The sequence below is a fragment of the Bombus flavifrons genome, chromosome 6, assembly GCF_040668555.2.
Source record: "Bombus flavifrons isolate JBK064 chromosome 6, iyBomFlav1_principal, whole genome shotgun sequence".
NCBI lineage: Eukaryota > Metazoa > Arthropoda > Insecta > Hymenoptera > Apidae > Bombus > Bombus flavifrons.
The window spans coordinates 12,836,246-12,853,094 of NC_138447.1; the positions used below are offsets into that span (position 1 = coordinate 12,836,246).

A 16,849-nucleotide genomic window follows, 5' to 3' on the forward strand; every position below is an offset into this window, starting at 1 on the left:
GGAAGGATAGAACGGAGAAAGGGACACATGTGCTATTTGACAGCGAGCAGGCCGAAGAGAGTAAAAAAACTGTTTGTACAAAGAGAGAAACGCCGTGGCATTGTACGCGCCTCGCAGGCACACTCGTGGCGAGCAAAGTAAGTCGAGATTTATCTTGAAGTTGTAAGTTTGAGGCTCTGTGACCCCGATACACCCACTTTTCTTTGCGTATAATCGTTCCAAGCTCTTGCATATTCATTCAGCATTATTTCAATTCACGGCTCGATGAATATTACATATTATTCAATGATTCGCCGCGTTTTAAATCTACCCATTTGCGAGAAGAGAGTCCTCGTCGAAATAATTATCGTTCGTATAACCTGGAAAATCTTTTAACGAGGGGGAAGGTTTCTCCCAGTGGAATTTCATGAGTCCTGCTACAACTTCCACGAGAATAAAAAGCTCGACCTCGCGAAAGGATCTTGATATCCCTCGATAAGCGGAGGTGAAAACGTATCAGTCAGTGTCAATGACTACTTGCGTGTTTTCCGGCTCGTTGATCCCCTCGTCCACGAGGGAAAACGTCCCTGTTACGACCACGATATAAATATCTGATATGCTCGATGAAAGAGTGCAGGAACCTGCTGGTCCTTAGACCGCTTTTGGGTAAACATTGCCAGGGTAGCTCGATAACATCTTATTCCACGGAGACTTCGCGAAGAGTTGCCGGTCTGCGCCTCTTTCGAGACCTTATGGAAGTTTTAGATAGAGCACGATAACAAAGGATCACCTTAGCCAAGTGACAAAGTCTCGAGCAACAGCTCTTCCCGGCTAATATATGTATACGTACCTCGTCTTGGGATGGGCATTTTTCGCTTTGATTAAAATTCGCCACGCCAACTTTGCCGGATACTTACGCTTAATTGAAAATATTCGAGCTGCGAGTTGCTTCGTTTGGCTGACGGCTAGTAAATTCGCAGAAAATATTGGCTGTAAGGGTTGAGAGAAGTGTAATGGCTGAAAAACACCATTTGCAAAACTTTTCCTTTTTAATTTCCAATTTTTCTTCGAATAACTTTATTAGCATCGCGAAGTGCACAACTAGAAGTGCTATTTGTGAAATTTTCATTAAAAGATATATTGGTGTTTATAGCTACAGGAATCAATAGGACTGCATTTGGGGATGTTACATGGTTGTTATAAGCGTGGAAACGTGTGATTTATTGTTCGACCGTGGATGTTCATGCAAATTAATATATTTACAAACAATTGAATAAAATAGAACCTACGGGAGATTTCATCGTTTAAATATTGTAACAAGTATTTCATTTTGAATGTATCGTTATGAACATTTTATACATTTTTGTACTTTTAATCATTGTATATATTGTGTTTGCACAACGTTATATTTCAACGAGTTATCAAAATATATTTATCTTCGATAAAATCTCAACTTTTTTTTACGAAAACACTCTCCGATTGACAATTCGTGAACAGGATTCTTTTTTATAACTTCCAAAAACATATAGTTCCGAAGGGGTTAAATTTAACATAAATGCATTAACATCCACAATCAATTTATCACATTCCGTTAAACTTTTTCTACCTTAAGCGACCACTCGCCAACAGCTAGAACAGAGAAAGAGAGATAGGAAGAGACAGACAGACAGACAGACGGAAAGAGAGAGCAGTATTAATGAAGAGAGGAAATTGAAATCCCGAGTCGTATCCCGTTCGGCATAAAAACAATAACGCCATCTCATTATAGCGTCTGAGAAACGTGAGTGGGATTAGCGGCCACGTGCGCTTTCATTCGCGCGTTCTCGCGAATTCCACCGGCTAGTGAAGCACTGAAACGAAGGCCCGGATCCGCGAGACTGCGCACGACGATCTCACGTCCTTCCAACCCTAATTCGAGTTCGTGCTTAATCCGCTGGACGTGATCATATTTCGCGGATCCCGTGGAACCAAGGCAGCCGTGAAAGGCTTATCGTCGACTCAACAGCGCGCTCGCTGTTCGCGTTATGAGTTAAGACGAGGAACGGTTGCATAAAGCAGTTTTACCTCGGAATGCCTTGACTCGTGACTGCAACGCTGGCTACATGCAGCCAGCAGGTGATAGCGGAGGTGCAAGGAAGAAGAAGAGGAAAAATGGACGTGTACCGACGCGATTGTAAGCGGGAAAGAGACGGGATGATAGAAGGAAGAAATGAGAGAGGAAGCGAAGGTTGGTGGAGAGTTAAAGCGTGCCAAGGAGGGAGGAAATAAAGGCAAGAAGCTTTGGGGAGAGAAATAGATTAAAGAGAAGAAAGGGGAGGTGATGTAGAGGTGAAACGGCCGGTGACGAAGACAGCAGCCGGTTGCTAGAGGAGTATGAAAAAGATAAGGAGAGGAGAAACTTGAAAACTCCCGGGTCTCAACAGCAATTAAAGTAAAATTATACAAAAGTGCATCCAGAGTGGCGCGTCTCGCGCGTCAGGCAGCCGAGAAACAACTGTAAGAGACTTACTTCTCTCTCCAAGCCTCTCCGGTTGTTTCGTTCACCCTCTCCCCGTCAAACACCCTCGCTGCTCCTTCTCTTCTCTCTACATTCCTTTTTTTCTTATTCTTTTTTTTTTTCTTGCACTACCACCGTACGTGTAGGAGCACGCTCGACGAGAGGGAGTCTCGGCAACGAGATCTCTCATATTTAATGACCCAGTTGGACTGCCTCTGGCGACAAGCTGAACGCGCTGAATTTTAACACTGTCGCCGCGCGAATGCCACAGGAAAAAGTACACCCAAGCGGAGGGAATCCTCGTGGCATTCGTGTAACGAACTTCCGTCGACTTTGAACCTTGATTCTCGTGGCGCTTCCACGATGCACTGCTTGTCGCGATTCCACCGGCAAACGGATTCGGAGGCCCGCATCGGCTCGCCAACGACTACTACGATAGCTTGGTTTTCTGTGCGACGGCCGTTTATTCGCGTTTACACGCGCCACGGGGCGAATTAAATATTTAAACGACGATCGAACGTTAAACATTCATGAAGATCGTTTTACCGTCGCTTAGCTGTTTATCTTTACGTCGCAACTTTTCCATCTAGCTATCGAACCAATTCAAAAGTAATAGTTTATTTATATTTATGGTCTGCGACTCATCGCTGCAGAAATATTGAAAACCGATTTCTACACGCTTAAATGTATATATGAGTAAAATTAGTAAAGTTATAACGTATCGATGAATTTGTAAGTTACAGGTTGTAGGTTATAGGCTTCTCTGCTATAATTTTGCAATTTTACGTCGAGTAAGGTAATCAGATGGTTCGTAGCTTGCAAAATTCGATTGTAATTTATATATAACGTTAATGTACAAAACTTTCGTCGTAATTTTCGAATTTAATTTAATCTCATTTGTTTAATTATCAATGTTATTACCGTTATATAAAAAAATTCAATAATATACTGGTAATTTACGAATTGTAGAATTCTACTGGTAATATTAGTTAGATCGTGTAACGAGCACCAGCTAGCGAATGAAAAAACTATGATGGTAGGGGGTAAAATATCTAAACGAATATTTTCCTTCGAAATCGAAATAATAAAAAATAAATAATTCAATTTTAATTGCTGGAATTCAAGCAATTCGATTAACTTGACCAAATTTACTCCGTAGCATATCCATCTCATCATTAAAACTAAGTGCAACGACGTTAGGGCGTTTTTAAAACTTATGTCGCAATTCTTTTCATAACGGCTACACTGGGGAGACATAAAATCCGTTAAACGAACACAACCTCGGTATACCAGTGATAGGACTCTAAGACAGTCTTGTCTCGATGAAATTTATACGATAACCGCGGAAGCGATTCCAGAGCATCGTCATGGCTCCGTATTTGCCACAGACTATGGAGAGTGAATTCGCGCGCGGAGAACGGTCGTCGCGCGAATAAAAATTCTATTAGCGCGAACGTAATCAATTTCCGGTTTTATGGATAGCGGACGCGCTAAATCTCGCGGAATTGGCAAAGATTTTACACTGCGTCCGCCACGCGGTATATACTTCATTGTTTGGCTGGTGAAAAACGAAAAACTAAAATTTCGCGAAAACGTTCCGATCCCACCACATTGTCGCGTATCGCTTCGTTGGCGTTTTACCGGTCCTCTCGTATTTTTATCATGCCGTCGCTGATTACACGGAACGTTTGAAATTGCTGTCCGTTCTACTATATTTTTTAACCTCTCTCCGTGGAATCGATCGAACCGTACGGTGAAAATATCGGAGATCTTCTGTTTTTGGAATTTGACGGGGAGCGATTAAAATTTTACTCTGCAACGAAAAACATTCGACTACTCCGGGCTGTGTTCGACGAAGCTCGCGAGTCGATAACGATAGTCGACCTCTCGGATATGGGAGATTATTTCAACGTCGAAACCGCGAGTTTCAACGATTAATAATATCGAGAGCGAGACCCACGGTATAACTGTAAATTCGCCGGTGTGACTTTATGAATTTCTCGTTTTCATTATAAATCTCTTTCGAGCGAGATATATCTGACAGGTATCTCGCTTGCCTGGGGAAATTACAAAGTGCTTTCACTACCGTGAAATTTATTAATCGAGCAAAGAGTGCGGCTCGATTAATGTCGCGCCGTTCTCCTACTTTGCAGGACATCGAACGATGAAATCCTTCTAGCGTTCGTTATATAATGGATTAATGAGAAATCAAGCTCAATTACTAACGATACTCTTTATTGATTGTATGGTACAAGGTTTGCAGACATTAACTATCACAATATTTGTCAAAAGGCTGAGATGAAAGTCTCGGAAGCTTTAATGAAATTATATGGAACACGGGCTGAAATAATGATTGGAAAATCATTTATATGATTTTTATACCTTTCTTTGTTATTCAATTAAAAATCAAACCTTTAAGCAAGAATTATTCGGATGTTTTTATAGTAACTGCAGTATCGAATCATATTAAATTATTAACTTTTTGCAATGCAAGCAGCATTTGATATTTCAACAAGTTATTTTCAAAAGCAGTTTTAACGTACTGTTTGCATAATGTATGTTGCAGCTCGATATTTTTACATTTTCGTGTACCATTTGTATCGATACAATTCATTAAGTTAAAATATTCGATATAAACTGCAGAGATTTGAACACACCGCATAAAAACAATAATCGTGACGTTCCGTAAAATATACCGTATCAAACTGAGAGAACTTTTTTTTAACTGCTTCCTTCAAGACAACGTGGTCGATACGACGTCTTTCCTTGAAGAAAATTTACTAAAATTTACTAAATTTATTGAAGAAAATGGTCAAGATACTGTTTATCAGCTGTAAAGTGAAATAAAGAAAGGATAATCGTTTATTTAACTTGACCGTCAGATGTAGTCGTCCCGGGGAAATTCGTGGTAGGTTGCAAAAGGGACGTGTCCCCGGTGTCTAGCGGTGAATTCGCAATAAATTTCGCGTATTTGTAGAGCAATTATCGTCCAACGAAGGGTGCACTTAATCACGCAGATTTCCGGGTGGTTGGTGTTGGCTGCCGGCAGCCGCAGATTTCATCCCTTGCTGGGTACAATTCCTATAACAAATAAGGCGCATTATTTATTTGGACACTCGAGGTGTCAGCGGTAAAGTTAAGGATCGTTGCTGTTCCCAACGCGTTGCTAGGTTGGTTGGGCGAGCACTCGCAAGGCCAGTTCGCTTCGGAGCTGAAACGCGAAATAAGGGGGTGGAAACGTCCCCTACCGGATAATATATTTCAGGGGCTCCCCGGTATCCTTCTCTCGTCCCGAGTATACAGTATGTAATCCGTGACAAAGACGCCGATGCTCCTCACGTCTCGGGGGTAAATTTCGCGAATTCGCCACGTGAGGAAAAAAAAAGACGAGAATTCGACAGTCTAATTCAACGTGCGGGGTTCTTGGAAAATATGGGTCGGTCGATTGTCGCCTTGAATCCACGTCCAACGATGTGTCGAAATTTCGTGCGATTTTTCATGATAAGTATCTCTTAGTATCACCGAATGTCGCTCAACATGTTTGCTATTGAGTAAATTCCTTTTGCAATCGATTTCACGCAATAGCAGATCCACGATAATAAACAATGCGAGACACGCTGTTGTGGCCAATGAATGCGTAAAACATAGTGCACATATGTAGAAAAAATTCCCGAATTATAATTATTTGACTGATAATAATTCCAGAAGAAACAACGTTACATTGTATCGGTGCACCGCTTCTGGGATTAAACGGTCGGTACATGGCCAGAAAAATAGAAATCTATTGGGAAAGCAGAAGCGGCTCTGAATGCACGCGAATCCGCGTTTTATCTCGCTGAAATATTTATTACTGTTTCTGCACGTTATCGCACCATTTTTCGCAACAGACGGATCTGAATTTCATAATTTTTTACCGAGATAAAGTCCTGCCGTGCATTTAAACATTCAGCGGGCGGAGTTCGTGTTGCACGTTGGCTTTCCTTGCGGATGCTTCTCATCAGGCTCTAGGCACCCACTCAATTTCGCAGAGGTGGGGAAAAGTAAAAAGTGTAATTTCCGGCAGGGTGTTTCAATGGAAGGCATGCAAGAATTCATCTCTGGTTCCGGCTGGTCCAGCCCTGTAAAAATAAGATAGACGAATGAGATACGCTTCAAACGAACCCTACTCTCGCGCCAGCACTTATTCAACGTACCTCAAGATAACGCCTGACGAAACAACGACCAATTACGAGGAATTTATCCCACTCTCGCCAGACTGTTTCTCTTGAAAAAAATTCGAGATTCAACTTCTTTTCGCGTTCTGTGATATCCTTTGAATAGACTGGTAATATCAAGAAACCAAAAATCACTCGAGTGGGCATATAAGACGAATTGAAAGAAACTTTAATCCTAATATAACTGATATATGATATAATAACTTAATTTTAATGCAATTAGTAGAAAGGATGAAAGAGCATTTTTCAATTAGACTGTTTAACGGGAAGGTAAAATGCCTCGAGTATTCGTGGTCAATATAATTAATTACTAATTGTTCGAGTATCACGGTGAAGGATGAAATGGTGGGCGTCATCAACAAACGTGGGTGCAACAGCCAAGGCAAATCAGAAGCAAGGTAAACGCGGATTCAGCAAAACTCGCGATGAGTTATTATCTCTCGTTGCAAGTAAACCCCGTAAAGCATCGTTGTTGGCTGGCTTGGCTGACAAAACGGATTAAATTACCTCGTTAAGTTGGCGACCTTTTTTCCTGGCCACACTCACGCATTCGGACGCTCGTTTACCTTCTTCCCTCTGTGCGCCCTTCTCGACCGTGTTGCATTTGTTACATCTAACGACGCGTGCGGTTGGTTCCCCTTCTGTCTCTCGATGAATGGCGAGTTAACTCCAGTTTCTTGTCCCAAATTTCTTCTCTAGCTCTCCTTCTGCAAGCGTCAAGCTTGTTTACAATAGTTTCAAACGTTTGGAAGTTGAAACCTAACGATGGAAAAAGTGTGCTTGTTCGTGTGTAAAGTGAAATTGTAACCTGAACAACGATATTCAGGGTGACAAAAGAAAAAATGGTTAGGTGAATGTTATTTGATTTAACAAGAAACGTCGAATAGTGGAAACATAAAAAATGTGTTGCATAAAATCATCTAAGGAAACGACCTACTGCTCGTCTAACAAACAGTTGCTGCAAAATGTTTGTTGCACAATACTAGACACAGTACTTTCCTGAACCATTTAATTCGAAAAAGAACATAAAGTCAATATGTTCATTGGTCTCAGGAGAATTCAGCTCGTAACATCTCATTTGATACATTTTATGTCAAATGTATGTCCATTTATAGTATCGTAAGAACACCGTTGTTGTTTTCTCGTATATATATATATATTTTCTTGTATTTTTACATGACAGGTGAATGTTATAAAAGAGAAAATAGCAATTGGCAGGGAGTGAAATCCATCGATGTAGAGACTCACCAAGCCGCTGGCTGTACTAGAGTATATGTGCAGCATTCCAAATGGTGAAGCAAAAAGAAGGCAAAATATGAACTTTTCTTTGCGTGTTCTGTTGTCTTATTGTTACTGTATTTTTGCAATCATTTAAAACTTGGTACGAGTTGTTTTTATATCGAATCATTACAGTCATTCGTAAATTATTGCATAGTAAACTACTAGATAAAAGCAATATATTCTTACACACAAAACATTTAATACTACAACTATCGAAATAATTAAAATGATCAGTTTTTAATTCTACAAAAATTTTATAAATTCATGACGGCGTACTTTTGAATGATTTTCTGTAAAATATACACCACCTCTTTCATTACATCGTGTATTTTCATTTTCTGTATGTATGAATTTTATGTTTTTCTTGTTGGTAAAGTTGCAGCGTTAAAAAAATCGTGTAAAAGTTAATCTGGTTAGTATGGTCGGGCGACCGGTCCAATTTTCTTCGAAACTCACCGTGTTGAATTTTTGCCCCGTGTTTTTCCAGTGATTTCAACTAACCGCCACTAAAAAACTTTCGCAGAACTTCAACCCTCGCGCGCTATAAACGTGAAGGCGTTTCTTTCGCGGTCGGAGCGTTGCAATTTTTGCGGAGTAACGTGACAGATTCGTTGACGGTCGCCGGGACACCAGCGTGACGAATCTTTCTGCATCTAGAGCAGAGGCAGAGAGTCACAAAACGCGCGAGCGAAGCGCGCGTTGCAGCGAGCGTGATCTCACGTAAAAGCGACGACGAACGATCTGTTTTATTGCCGCTGTCTCGGCAACCAGTGAGATGGCAAACAGGCGATGAAAGGAGCTTCGTGAACGTTACCAATGAAAAATCGTCGCTTCACGTGCCACCAGATACTTACTCGTCTATATCCGGCCTGAAATCATCGCGGCACAGCGTTACGATAAGATGATCGATTTAATAAACATCGTGGGTCGTTATGCTCGTTAAAATTCTCGCCGTTCTAGCAAGCTCAGGAGCTACTTTTTGCTTTGAACGCCAGCCGATGCTCTCCGTTTTCTTTCATGCGAGAAATTCTCGCCGACGTCGTGCTTTCTCGCTACTAGAAATATTAATTTTTCCCTTTTCTTCCGGCGAGTTCATTCAAGACGAGAATATCTGACTGAAAGGAATCGAAATCTTGTTTTGCTCTCGTCTTATAATTAGTGGAATATTCCATGCTGATTCGTTGCAACAAATATCGGACGATATTCTGTAGAGAAGGATTATTGGAAATTCAATCGTTTGATTTCCTCGAAAATATTCGCTAGAATAATCTTCCATGGTTCGTAAATAGAAATTTCTAGCGATGGTCAATACGGCATCGAGAAGTTGTAAATATCAAATTTTGTGAAAAGTACTTTTGAAAATTGATTTTTCGTTCGTATATTTAGCCAAATTCCTCGCTTTTCTGTTCCTTTCATGCAAGAAAAATACGCTTGCTCGATTCCAGGAATAACCGCGGCTATTCACAGGTGAACATTTCCTGTGCCGAGTACCACCGCATCCGTCGAGACACTGTTCGGGAAAGCGAGGAGAACGCTTTCGAGTGCTTTTCGATGCACATGAATTAACCGAATTCCGAGGTCGAAAGTTGCGGCAACTAAAACCTCTTAGAGGTTGTTTCCAGCATGATAGAATTTTCTTGTAGTCTTCCAGTTCGCGAGAAGTTTCAGCGGAGTAAAAAGACAGTTGTCGGTGTTTCACCCCAACGACCATTTCCTCTCCTTGCAAAATTCCTCCCCTCTCTGGCTCGAAAAGTCTCTTCGACTTCTGTCGAATGTTCACCGGAAGATAATCCGATTTCCGCTAATCTCCCGTCGCTCTCCATTAAAAACAATTCCACCGGAGGTATCTAGACGGGTAATCAGCTCCATAATTTACCACGCGACCACGCTTATCGTTCTAGCTAGCTAACCTCCTCCGCATCATCGCGGATTTCCTTCTTTCCACTTTCGCGCAACTCTCTCTCTCTCTCTCTCTCTCTCTCTCTGCTCCCTGTTACCGCTGCTTATGCAGCTACTTACGCTTCCCTATCATCCCATGTCTAGATCGTTTGAAACTTACGAACGTACGATTATCTGTCAGCCGTATAATTTACGGAGCACGAATACACGATGTTACGGCTAGCAGGCGGCGCGGTTGGTGAAGGGGTGCAACACCGACAGAAGGGATTCGGTGGTTACAGGTGGAAAGGACAGAGAAAGGTAGGCCGCGAGACAGAGAAAGGACTAGACAACTCATTACCGGGGCTGGCAAACAGAAAACTAGGTTATGCAAGCTCATACGTCATCGGAATTAGAACCGTAGTCCGCTCGCTGTATCTCAAATGTACACTATCGCGCGAAACATGTTCCACACGTTCCCCTACCCTCCTACGTTCCATTCCCTTCTACATATCTCTCTCTCTCTCTCTCTCTCTCTAACCCTCTCCCTGTCGCCTCCCTCGCCCTCTTCTCCGCCTCCTCGTGCCTCTATGAATTTATGTAACGCGCACAGGCTCTAGATTGCGAGGGAAATACGGCGTTGATATGTGTTTCGCGACTATTCCAACAGTGTTGCACACGGCTCTCGCATAGGGAAGATAATGCAAGGCGCTTGGTCACAATCGATAGGTTGCGGAAATTTGCCATCCTATTCCTACCAGAGGATACTAACGTCGCAGATCCTTAGTGTCAGGGTGCAGCCGGGGACGATGATGATCGCGCATCTGGACCACCAGCCGGTTAAGATTTCTTGGAAGACCACATCGTATACCGGGGAACATCGGGTTTCAGTAGTTTAACGCTGCCACGGACGCGACCGAGATGTATCCCCTCCCCACCGGAGGCAATTAAGCGCGACTCACAGGGATGGCTATCGATTGTATTTATGGTCTGGTATTCCGCCAGTAAATCACTCTAGACTTTGGCTGTCTACGTTATGCTTTTAAGGGGAAGTTGGAACGATTGATTAACCGGGGAAATTATCTGGAAATTCGATTAAATACGAAAAACGTAGGATTTCAGTTTCGATGTGGCATACCAGAGCCACGGTTTTACTTGATTTCCTTCGTCGAAGGTTTCGTTTTTCTTAAACTGTCTCGGTTCACGAGGTTCTACAGTAATCTTCTACCTGGATCCTTAGATTCATTTATCTTACATACATTAATCATCCCGGTTCGTCAATCGTCGGTTTTCGTTCATTGTTTTCAAGTTTATATCAATTAACATCAAGTATAGTTTCTATATCTACTAATCGTATAACGTTAGACACTGGCATTAGATTAAAAAGTTTCGTTCCAAGTATATGTTACATGGATATTTACAATGACTTTGTAGTATCCAAATGTTTAAGGACGGCAGTGCAGTTCATTCTTACTCATGTAACGCTCATATGAAAACCTAGGATACATAGGACGCGTGAATCGTTTCGGTTTACTTGGTTGTCCCTTGAAGGTTTCGTTTCTCATAGCCGGCTCGGTTCTCCAGCGCTGTATACACGCGCCAAATTTGCGATAACTTACGCTCGGTGTTCTCGAAGATTCGGGCCGCGCGATCTTTTCCGTGCGCAAAGTAGCAATTACAGAGTTCGCGAGCTCCGCGAAATTTCATTTACGCGTGGATGTATGGGAACATGCTCGATAGCAGAGGAGTTCCACAAGCATAAGGAGACAACGTCGCCAGCTAGAACGCAGAGCCCCGCGTTAATTAAACCCATCGTAGAAGTGTAAATGTGGATTTTCTCTTTCGAAATTAAGCGTAGAGGAAATGTGGAACAGAAGCGTCTACCATTAGCTACAATTTACACCGCACTCTTTCCTCTATTACCGTAAAATTGTTTGAAAAATTGGGACGATCAAACCGACCGTGGTTGACGAATATCCGAGTTCGTAGTATCCAAACGATAACAAAATATCCAAATAAATTTCGCGCTCTGAAATACCGTTATTCATCGAATATGCCGCATAACGAACGCAAGAACCGTGGTTGCATCTTCAACCTTTGTCCATTAAGATTCTTCGCCACCTCTCTATGATATTAAAGCACAATGTCCTTCGTTACTGTACAGAGATGCGCGAGTTCGTTCAGGACGCCGAGCGAGCCAGGCAAATAAGCGAAACAGCGACGCAGATGTATGCAGATACGAACTTTACGCGTCCCACTGTACAGATGCACGTAAAGAAAAAAAAACAGGATATGCGATGTGTCGCTGTATCTCGAACGCTAACGTGGTGCTTGATCGATAAAGGCAACAATTTAAATCTGGAAATAAAAGATACCTAATAAACTCGAAGCCTCGTAGCAACTTCAGATGGTCTAATATTATTCTCTTTATAGTTCGCTCGAGCTCTTACAGTAGACAGTAGGATGAATCGCAGTTCTTCTCCGGAAGTCTATCCTGGAGCTGGTACATGAAGTACAATCGTCGTAAGGAGAAGATATTTTTCACGAGGCCGTGGAACGATAACGACGCGAAAGCTCCCTTGAAAAGTTTTCAAAGCTGAATCTCTGTCGAGACAACGGCGTGGCGCGGCTCGCGCAAGCTAATTCAGCAAACCTGACTCTTCCCCGCGGCGAAAATTGAAAATCAATGGATCGGTCGTTAGATATGCTTTATACGATTTTCTTCCTGGCTGCGCGTCAGCCTGTGTGGACTTTCTTCCCGGCTCATGAAAGTTCGCTTTAACGTTGCCCCACACCGATTCACCCTCGTCCTCAGCCTCGCGGATGGAACACTCGTTTACCATCCACCCACGATTTCGATCTGCTAAGGTTTGATTCTTCGCGTAGAGTTGGATTTAAACGAGCAACGGCCGTGTCACGAAAGTGAAACGAGTATGTAGAGAGAGAGAGAGAGAGAGGGAGAGAGGGAAAGCATGATTGAAATATCGATACCGAGGAATCATTATTTCATCATCGGTAGGGTGACTGAGGTTAGGGTGAATTTTGAAGGCTATGTCGAGCCGAATGAACGGTGTCGTTGCGAAATATCGTGGCGCCGGCTCGCTAAACTCGACATGAAACGAATTCCTTGAATAGCAGCCACCAAACGGGAATTTCTGGCAGATGGTTTCCACGCGCACCCTTATGGCCAAACGCTACTAAAGCTTCCACAAGCTCTCTGTCTTAACTTAATAAGGCGAGGATGTATCGACTCGACCCTGGTGGAACTGTGTTAGAACTTTATCCAAAGCAGCTTGACTTTATTGTTGGGTATCGAACGTGTTATTTTAATTGTTAGTTAGGCAGTTAATTGCTAGGAATCGTAGTATCTTTGAAACAGTTTATGAAACTGGTTTGTAAAACGAAGTAGTGTAAGGGTTGTTTCGTCGATTAATCTTGTGCTCGATACTCATTACCTGAACGATTTAAATTTCTTTAGGGAAACGGGAAGATTAAATAATTGGAAGGCATTGTGACGTACATTTATGTATCAGGTTATAACGTATGAAGTTTGATTAAAATAAATTTTCACCTTACTATTTTTCAGAATAATTTGAGTACCATGTCGTTCATTTTCAAATCTGGTATGGCTAAAAGAAAATTTAAAGAGTCAATGAACGGTTCATTAGTAGCACTCTCTTCATAAAATTATATTAACGTTATTTGTGTAGAGCGACGAAATTAAAATTCACGAATAAAAATGATCCGTATACGTATACATCGTACCGTTGCAATAGAATATTGAAGAACTTGAAAACTATGTGACGGAAAAAGTGTTTTATAAAATGCAGAATATAAATAAAATAAATTCTTAATGAACATCGCAGCTACTGCAGTTTAAACTTGTTTTCTTTGACGTATCGGTTAATTTCGTGTATACAGCACCGCGGGCAGCGTTTTCGAAAACGCGCTTTTCATTCCACAGATAATTGCTCGCACCGTAGCACCGGCTCCGACCGTTTACATGGATATATTTCGATAAAAAGGGAACTCACATATAGATATAACCACCGTTCTTGGTTAGAAAAGAAAGAGATAGAAAGAGAAAGGGAGGAAAGCGCAAATATTCGACGGTGTGTACACGATAATATTCGCGAAAAACGCGCGGTTGGAGTTACAATATTTCCACGGTCGGTGTACTCGTTGCGCGTTACGAGCAGGACCGTTTGAAAAGCAGCCCTGCGTGAAGCTTGGACGTTGCACGGTTGATTGTTAAATCGCTACGACACAGCAGACGTCCAAATATTTGGCCCATCTTGCTTCCGCGAGTGTCGCGAACAACAACGCGTGTAACCAGACCGTCAGCCGTCGACCGGGCGCCAATGAAACGAAACGCAAGTTCGATTGTTGTCGCTGCCAGTGGTATTAATATTGACGCGAGTTGCCCTGTTACCGGTTTACGCGATCGGAACGAGATCGTAAAGCCAGCAGCCGCCCTCTAATAAATCACAGCTGCCACCATCACCGGTCTCCAAAGGACTGGTTATTGCCTCTGTTATAGTTTCTTTATCGGTTTTCAGCCCTGTCGTTGTTCGGTTTCGTGGCTTTGTCTGATATTTGATATTTACATCGTTAGCTCGCGAAATTTGCGTCACACGTCTCTGTGTCCGAATAGAGAAACCAAAGAACGAAGCGAGAGAAGAACGTTGCACACCAGGAAGCGACCATTAAAAAGCTATCTATAATCTTGGCGATTTACCTCGGCGCGTCGAGGTCACGCCGTTTAATGGGCATAATGTCTGAACGCGAGCTCGCGCTATCTGCCCAATATATCAGAGCCGTGAGCCGTGCTTGTCTTCTGATGAACGAACGGGTCAGGAGAAAACGGAATTTCGTGAGAAAGCACCCCGGGGAAAAGTTTCGTCGAATCGACAAAATCATTCGACCGTGACGCTCGCCCCATCGAAAAGCCATTCCCTTTTCGGCGTCTGCTAAGAATCAGCCTTTTTTTCGCTCCGGATAAGTGGATCTCAGTTTATTTTAAGTTGGAATCTAACTCATGCCAAAGAGAAAGGGTGGAAAGAATCGATGTGAACGAGGGAGAAGCAAATCCTTCAACGTCCTAAACGGTAGAACTTCCAGGTACACAAAAGAAGATCTATTCAAGTTTGACTTACTCTTTCGCGTTTTGAGAGATTTTTTTTGTATTTCCAAATGAGACATGACACGATACTCGAAGATATTGACAGACATATTAAGGTAAGATTTCGCGTAATCCTCTCTTTCCATGAGCTTTTCCACGCATGTCGCAAAGATTCGCGAGTTCATCCCGTTCGTTGATTTTCATTCACTCGATCCTGTAGCGTATCAACATGCGTCCTGGCAAAGAGTCCTTACTATAATTTCTACATTCCTACGTTCTTACATGGAAATTTTTCATCTCGCTTATCGGAAAATCCACATTTAGGGGAATGAATAGTTTCATCATGCGAGATCGGATTCGTGACTTTCATCAAGACACTGTTGAACATAGGCTTGCAGACCTGCTTCCAGTTGAAAAGTTAGCCAAGTTTCGGGCTTGAACATCTAATTGCGTAAGTTCGCCGCCGCAAAGCAGCGAAATGTGCGACCAGAAGTTTTCGAGAAATTAAGTACCCCGTCTCGGGTTCGCTTAACGCTCGAACGACGCACATATATCGCGCGTTTCTAAACTAACAGCGGACGAGTTCGCAAACACCGCTCAATTTTCTCAAACTTTTCTTTAACGTTAGTCGATCCTATTTCCACCTCGAGTTCTCTTTTCTAATGCGTCTTTGACACCGTAGCCTTTGCGATTCTAGACCGATCAAGCAGAATCCGATAGGTCGGAATTGAAAGAAAGAATAAGGAATCGTACACCTAACTGAAAACCTAACTCCAATCTATCGTTCTTTCCAACAATACACGTACTCTTTTCTACAACTGGAACGTATGTAAATATCAATAGTAGCTGATTCACGCGGCCAGCTAATACGGTAGCCATTTAACTGCGCGAAGTGCGCTTAACAGCTCGCGCGTAGATTCCACTCTCGACACCCGAAGCTGGTTAATTGATATCGATCGAGCCGCGCTGCGTGCCGCATATCGCGCGTGTTCCTCATCACATGACTCACTCGTCATCCTTAGCATCCAGAATCTCGACACTGATCCATTAATCCTAGATTGACAAGAATCGACAAGAATCCGCCGCGATACAAATTAACGTGATATTCTCCGTATAATTTGATGGACGAAGTACATAAGCGATAATAAGATAAATCAGATGCTTGAGAGATTTTAGAAATATTTTATACGATATTTCCGTATCAAGCTTATAGTTTTGTAGCGGCACATGAGTGAACGGAAGATTCGAATCGGAAGAGACTCATATTGTTGTGGCTTGGAGTGCCAACGTTGTTTTGGTTTGCTGGGTTCGAAGGTAAACAAACTGCAGACAAAATATTATCGTCGTTATTTGTAATCGCCAGCCTGAGTTACACTCGAACTTTTTATAGTAACATCGGTCGGTACAAATAGAGGAACGTGCTTTTTAGGACAGTCATAACAAATCATTATAGCGAGTCACATACAGTGGAATAGCAAGCGTATAGTTGAACAGTAGCATTGAGCGAGCGACGATTACGATCGGCATACACTATCTCTGTGCTTGTATTTAAAGTACTTTTAATATACCAGCTATGTAAATATGAAACCGGAATTTTTGTATAGAAAATACACGTTTATTGTATGAAAATGATTAAAAATATTTTATTCGAAGTATTGCCCATCGCTAGCTATACATTTTTCCCACCTGTCTGGCAATTGGTGGATGCCACGCCAAAAAAACTGTCGCTCTTTTGAGGCAAACCAGTTATCGAGCCATTTTCGTACATTTTCGTAATAAGTGAAGTGCTGGTCGGAAAATGCGTGTCTCATCGATGCAAATAAATAGTAATCAAACGGAGCCAAGTCTAGTGAGTTAGCCGCGTGCGAAAGTATTTCC

The 16,849-nt window shown here is 42.3% G+C and overlaps 1 protein-coding gene and 1 long non-coding RNA gene across 5 annotated transcripts in view; one reads left to right on the plus strand and one right to left on the minus strand.

The window, feature by feature from the left end:
• The window catches only part of LOC138181267 (tyrosine-protein phosphatase 99A), a 425,754-nt gene that overhangs the window by 226,474 nt on the left and 182,431 nt on the right, over positions 1 to 16,849 (plus strand). The gene's annotated exons all lie outside the window — the stretch shown is intronic.
• LOC138181027 (uncharacterized) lies at positions 5,295 to 8,779 on the minus strand. The gene is made up of 5 exons (XR_011173425.1): positions 8,428 to 8,779; positions 7,198 to 7,397; positions 6,670 to 6,797; positions 6,391 to 6,594; positions 5,295 to 5,557 (listed from the first exon to the last, which is right to left on the minus strand). It is a non-coding gene; the product is annotated as an uncharacterized LOC138181027 (long non-coding RNA).